This window comes from Setaria italica, chromosome II (assembly GCF_000263155.2).
Source record: "Setaria italica strain Yugu1 chromosome II, Setaria_italica_v2.0, whole genome shotgun sequence".
NCBI lineage: Eukaryota > Viridiplantae > Streptophyta > Magnoliopsida > Poales > Poaceae > Setaria > Setaria italica.
Window position 1 is genome coordinate 777,420 of NC_028451.1, and position 7,433 is coordinate 784,852.

Sequence of the window (7,433 nt, forward strand, 5' to 3'; positions counted from 1 at the left end):
GCGCGATGAATACCACAATAATCTTGTCAGTACCCTTGATATTCGCGTGAAGAAAGTTGTTTTGTTGAACTATCGAGGCGACAAATCCCATGTTAAGTTTGCTAAGCTCTTTGTACTGAATGCAAGAGTGCTAGAGTCAATGGTTCTTGAGTTAGTAGAAGGGATAGTGCCTAGCACTGAGTGGATTGAGAGACAGCATAAGCGTCTACATACTAAAAATAAGGCTTCTACGAGTGCGCAGTTTGATTTTGTGGGTCATGATGTCCGATCTAGGCTGTTTGGCAATGTGAATGAAGCACCAGCACATGTTGGCTATGTGAATGAAGCACAAGCACATGATTTGTCAACAGCCGACCCCTTTGTAAGGTTTCGTGACTGGCCCTGCTAGGCTACCCAGTTTCAGCGGAACTTGATTATTAGTCTATTGTTTGCAGCGTTTTGGCATCTCCGATTCCTAGAATATTGTAATTTGTAAACAGAAAAGTGATATATTCTGTTTTAACCAGAGGAGCTAGTTGGGGTGTCCATTGTGATTTTTCCATCTGGTTATCATTGAAATGATTGCGCATATTATATATGCTATGTTATGCAAAAAGGAAACCTCTTTGGTCAGTTGGTGAGAACATGACGGAATTATATGTTATGCAGAAGCTAATCCTGTTCCACGCACTGCGGCCAACTTGACCATTTGTGGAACTTTTGTGATGACCTGCGTCCAGTTTACTTTCTTTACCAGTACCACAGATGTAATGTAAGCAATCTTGCTTATTTCTTTTAAGTCTACCTCTCACAACTCATTTACCTTGTTTGCAAATGCCCATGCGTTGGTTATGTACTGAGGATATAAATTGATTTCAACCTATATGCTACAATTGGCAAATGTTTTCTTTGTTTTTCCTTCTCCATCTTTGCTCATGCATGTGTCTTTGAGAGAGAAGTAGTGAGGAAATCACAGATGAGATAATTCTCCAATCTTGTGGTATGTTACAAAGTCCAGACCCAGTGATTATCTGTTTTGAGGTGGAATTAGGGAAACCTTATTTGCAGGGCGATTATCTGGGAATTTTCTGCAGTGGAACTTGAATTTTAACTGATTGTAAATGTACGCTGCATACAACTTCAACGCTAAGCTGAACCTAGATGGACATGTTTTGGACATGTGCCCTGCTTCTCTGTGGTTCATCTTTCACCATGACCTGATGCTGATGGTGTGGCTCAAGCAGTAGTTTCAGCATTTCCATGCATCCTTGAAACTGAAACGTACTTATATTTTGGGTAATGGTTCATTTTGAGCGAACAAGTTTGCATGCATGCATTGGTTGTTCAGCTGGTTGTTTCTCTGTAGAAGATGAAAAAAGGTCCCCCCCCCCCCCCAAACACCCCTTGTTGGGTGACATCTCTATGCATGAGCTCGATATGTCTCGTATTGCAGCAAAGTGTTGAGGCTGTACTGTGGTCGACAGGAATTTGTCGAACTCACGCGGCGTCAGGCAGTCCGCCGCAGCATCGTGAGCAAGAACGCCTACCTTTTTCATGGTCAAAATCTCACCCTTACGCGACGGCCGAACTGTGGCGTTGATTGGTTTGTTGGCGAGGCGTTCACTCCTGTGCGGCATCGCCGTGGGCAGCGTTGGAGCTGTCGTTGCTCCTGCCAGCGGCCGGTCAGCTAGCGGGAGCTGCAAGGTGAGACGGACGTTGTCGAGGAAGGCAGCAGTTTTCGCCCTGGCCACCACGGAGGAGCTTGGTGGCAGTGGTGAAGCCATAGGTGAGCTAGGTCGGGCCGGCGTGACCGGGGTGTCGGTGCTGCAGGTGGCCGCCGGTGAGCTATTCGCGTGCATCTCGTCCGGTGGGCATGCCATGATCATGGGTGCGTCGCACGGTGGACATGGCATGGCACCGGCAGGACGCACACGTCTGGAGTAGGTTCGTAGGATAGGCGAACGTTGAACGTTTTGCAGGTCCCTATCGTCAAGGCCGCCTAGGCTGTTGGAGCAGCTTGATGTGCGGAGGGGACAGGTGCTGTGCAGAGGTAGCTTGTAGCTTCAAGCAACATAGGGTCTTCCGGGCGTGTGAGTGGGTAGAGCTGCTGCGGCAGGAGCAGCTCCGGTTCAAGTTCGGCCGAACTAGACCTTGTTTACTTTCCAAGTTAGGAGTTGCAAAATTAGCATTTTGCCATAAATGCAACACTGTAGCGTTTCGTTTGTATTTGTGAATTATTGTCCAAATATTGACTAATTAGGCTCAAAAGATTCGTTTCGCAAAGTACAACAAAACTGTGCAATTAGTTTTTTGATTTCGTCTACATTTAGTACTTCATGCATGTATCGCAAATTTGATGTGATGGAGAACCTTCTTTTTGCATAGTGTAGGCGCTCGTGACCCCTGGCTCAGCTTTTCACCCACATGTTGTTGACACTGTAGTGGCGTCATGCTGCCAGGGTATGGGCGCGCCGCGTGCGGGCCGTCCACCCTATCGTCCATCACCGTCACTGGACGCTGTGCTGACCGGTCACTCCCGGGCGGGAGCAGAGACACATTGATCATTGGACTGTAGTTCGAAACGTTTGACCTGGTCGCCGCAGCCGTGAGCGGCGCCGCCGCCGTCGGCGAACTTGCGCAGTGCCCGGGTCGACCTTGCTTGAGGTGAAGGGGTGGGAAATCACTGTTCTTGAACGGGGAGGGAACCACACACGCCCGCAGCGCCGTGCACGACGGCGGCGGCATGGCAGAAACCCTCCTGGAACTAGGTCCGGCCGCCGTGTCGCCATCAGGGGGGTAGGAGCTACCATCTTCAAACCCAGGCCTGGTTTAGAACCCATGCATTCTTGGCCCGTACCCTCGGGAGCTGGTGTAGTCGCGGTCGGGATCTCCGTCGTGGCCGGAGTCGCCGTCGTTCGACGGCGGCGACGAGGAAGGGGCCGGTCGGCGTGCGCGATCGGAAATCAGCGACATGCCGAAGCCGAATGATCACATCGTAGGTTAACCCTTTCTTCTGCCGTAGGTATGGCGGCAAGTTACACCAAATCCGCTACATCTCCGGATCATCGTAGGTAACTTGCTGCTCGTGCTCCTCAATCCAGAGCTTGCACCTCCTTGGAACGCAGCCCGGATCGTCGATCCACGCCTGGACCTTCATCCTCCTCAAGTCGACGCCGTCGTTGATCACCGGATCAATGTGCTCCACCCAGCAGGAGGGCGAGAGGATCTTCCTGGCCATATATACGTATGTTCCAGGCGTGCGCCGGAACGCCATCAAGCTCCAGGGCGACGCGGAAGAACAGGGTGTGTGTGTCCGCCCGCACCAGCCGTGTCCAAGGCCGAAGAGAGAAACAGAGCTCACCGACGGGCACAGAACCAGCAGCCATGGCCGCGTCTCACGCTCGCTGTGTCGTGAAGGACACGAGGAAGCTTTTGGGCCAAAACTGGCGGACCAGGAAGTTGTCCGCGCCTGCAACCGGCAACTCCGCGATGGCACGACGCATCCCGTCGATCGGCATGTCGGATGGCGCGCCAGGGCCCGTAGCGAGCAGCGAGAACCACAGGCGCTCATCCGCATCCATGGCGGCATCCCGGGCAAGGAAGCACGTTACCTCCGCAGGACAGCTGTCCGGGTGACCTGGCGGCATGTCCTCGTCGAATAGGGCGTTCGCAAGGTCACGGTCATCTCCCGCAGAGCTGCCGGAACCCGACGGCCCCTCCCGTAGGGACGGCCGTGGCAAGTTCTGACGCTGGGGTGGCGGGTTCTGACCGTAGCGCGGTGGCTGCGTAGAGCCCCCCGACGCAGGCCGAGTAGTGGGGTGCACGGCGTTCTCCGGCGGCAAACGTTCCCGAGCGACGCGGTCAGAGCTGGACGCCAGAGGTGACAGTGTGCGGCCTGCGGGCAGGAGCGTCGCAGTCGTGTGGCATCAGCGGAGAGTCGCGGTGAGCCCGCACGAAACGGCATCCCCCACCATCGCCCGAGGAGACAGAGCTAACCGGCCCGCGAGATCTTAACCGCCCGCGAGATCACGTGGATCCTCTCCGCGCATCGGGGCCCCGGCCGCCGCTTCTGCACCGAATTGCAGTACCTCGACCTACACGATGGCCGCCCCGCCGCGGTCCTCGACGGCTGGCTCCGGTCCCCCGCCCTCGACAACCTCGAGGAGCTCGAGTTCCACTACGGATTCAGTCCCCTGCCACCGCCGCCGCAGCTGCCGGCATCGGTGCAACGCTTCTCTTCGACTCTTCGCGTTGCCAAGTTCGCCGGCTGCAGCTTCCCGGAGGGAAACGCCGGCGCTCTGCACTTGCCGGTTCTCAAGCAGCTGAGCCTTGTGCACGCCACGATCTCGGAGAGCTCTCTGCAGGCCTTGCTCGCCGGCTGCCCTGCCCTGCAGAGCTTGCTGCTGTCTTACAACAGCGGCTACTCTCGAGCCCGAATCGTGTCTCGCACTCTTTTATGCATTGGTGTGAGCCCGGGTCGGGGAGACTACAGATTGCTCATCCTGGTGGACGCTCCCTGTCTAGAGAGATTGCTTATTTTTCCTGATGCCCAGATGATGGACATCTCGGTTATTTCGGCTCCAAAATTGAATATTTTGGGGCCACTCTCTGATGACCTCTACACGGTTGAGTTTGGCACCACAGTTTTTCAGGTTTATCTGCCTCCTTCTCATTCTTACTTTCACCTACATGAGGAATGCTAAAACCCCTTACTGATCATGGTGTTACCCTCCTTTGCATTCTGTGCTTAACTCAGGGACCGCGCCTTGTTAGCTTCATGACGGTGGCACCCAGAGTGAAGATTTTAGCTTTACTGAATAAGCAAATTAGTTTGGATGTGATTATTAACTTTATGAAATGCTTTCCTTGCTTGGAGAAGTTGTACATTGAGGTGACTAAGGCGGTGTTTGGATCTTTAGTCCGGACTAAAATTTATGTCACATCGAATATTCGGAGGCTAATTAGGAGGACCAAACATGAGCTAATTATAAAACTAATTACACAGATGGAGGCTAATTCCCAAGATGAATCTATTAAGCCTAATTAATCCATCATTAGCACATGTTTACTTTAGCACCACATTGTCAAATCATGGACTAATTAGGCTTAATAGATTTGTCTCGCAAATTAGCCTCCATCTGTGCAATTGATTTTGTAATTAGTCTATGTTTAATACTCCTAATTAGTATCTAAATATTTGATGTGACAAGAATTTTAGGAGCTCCTAAAGAAACAAACGGGGCCTAAACCTGCCTCGCAATTGGGTGTTAATTCTTCTGTCACTTGCAATTGCATCCATACTTGTTCTAAAAGATAGCTTAACCATGTTTATGTTCAATTTCCTTTTCCAGATAGTATTGGCGGGGTACAAAAATGGATGGAGCCGTGAATACCAGAATTTTGTGAGGACCCATGATATTCGCCTGAAGAAAGTTGTGTTGTTAAACTATCGAGGCAACAATTCCCATGTTAACTTTGCCAAGTTCTTTGTACTGAATGCAAAAATTCTAGAATCAATGGTTCTTGAGTTAAAAAAGGAATAACGCTTAGCACTGAGTGGATTGAGAAACAGCACGAGCGTCTACATACAAAAAATAGGGCTTCTAGGGGTGCACAATTTGATTTTGCGTATCATGAAGGTCGATCTGGGCTGATTGACCCTGTGATGGATGAAGCACAAGCACATGATTTGTCAACAGCCGACCCCTTTAATTTGTAGGGTTTCGTGCCTGGTCCAATATTTAGGCTACACTATTTTGATGGAACTTGATTAGTCACTTATCTGCAGCATTTTGATATTTGGTGTCTCTGTTCCTAAAATATTGTAATTTGTCATCAGACTGATATATTCTGTTATAACCAGAGAAGAGCTAGTTGGGGGTGGTGTCCACCATTTGTGATTTCTCCACATGGTTATCATTGAAATAATTGCACATATCACATTTGCGTCAAGCATGTTGCTTTCTAATCCCTTTGGCATCCATGCAAAATAAATCTCTCTAGTGAGAACATGAGGATAGATATTATATGTTATGTAGAAGCTAATCTTGTTTCTTACATTTTACCAACTTGACCATTTGTGGAACTTTTGTGGTAACCTGTGTCAAGATTACTTGCTTCACCACCCAGATGTAATGTAAGCAATCTCACTTAATTCTACAATTTGTTTTAACCCTACCTCTCATTAACTCATTTACCATATTTTTGTAATTGGCCTGTGTCGGTTATATATTGGTGCTATGCGTTGATTTCAACCTATGCTACAGTTGATTTCACAGGTTCTCTTTGTTTTCCCTACAGGTTTGTGCATGCATGTCTTTGCAAGAGAAGTAGTGAGGCATGACTTTGTTTTTTTTCTTTGTTGAGGGGGTGAGGAAAGCTCACAGGTGAGGTAATTCTCCGATCTTGTAATTATTAGGAAGTATACGTGTGTATTAAGAACTATTTATTCTTTCTATGTACACCTGATTGTATTTCTTGTACTTCAAGTCACATTGGCTATATATATAGAGGTCAACCCCCCCTCGTTAGGGCTTGTGGTGTTTCCCATCTATCTCTCTACAGTAATGGTATATTAGTCTGTATCGACCCCTTAGTTATCTGATCTGTTTTGAGGTGGAACTTGGGCAATCTTTGCAGGGTAATTATTTACGAGTTTTCTGCAATGTTTTTAAATTTAGATTGTTGGTTTACAGGGTTAGTTTAATTTGTTTTTTTGTCGAACGGGAAGGAGAGAGCTATGCATCATTATTTTAAGAAGAAATAAATATAGAACCAAAGTACATGTTACTACACAGCGCATCAACCATTTAAAAGTGGAAGCAATAGGAATAAAAAAAGTTGGTTTATTTCATTTTTTTCATTGCATAAATAAATTGATGCGGCATGTGTGTTAAGTTTGTTCTTGTAACTCCACTTATGCTTTTTTACGTTATACCATGGTGCATGAAATTGGAGACTTGTAATTTTCTCCTCCCTGCAAATAGTTTTAGCGTGTCTAAGAGGTCCTGTTCTATCATTAACGGTTGGAGTATAGATTGATTGTAATTTCGGGATAATGTTCCTTATCTTTAGGAGGGTTACTTGCCCTCCAAGCCATGTCCTCGTATATAACGTATTATACAAAATCTTACATTAACATATGATTAGCCAATTGCATGCCTTGATATGCGTCTCAATCCACTAGTGCTGCAAAACAAATTAAGGCATAAAGTCAACAATGTAATTTCATGCCATCCTTTTTATTTGATGCAAAAAATGCTGGAGCCAATAGGATTTGAGGGTGGAATCCACATTGAGAATAAAGAAATTGTTGCAGAGCAGCGTAGTTTGCTTCAGCTTGAAAAGGGGGTTTTGGTTCATGTCAACTTAAATGCTGCCCGTGGAGTTGATTAGGGATTGATCAGAAACTTTAACCTCCAAATTGGAAAAATACAACTCTTAGTTTTGAGTTG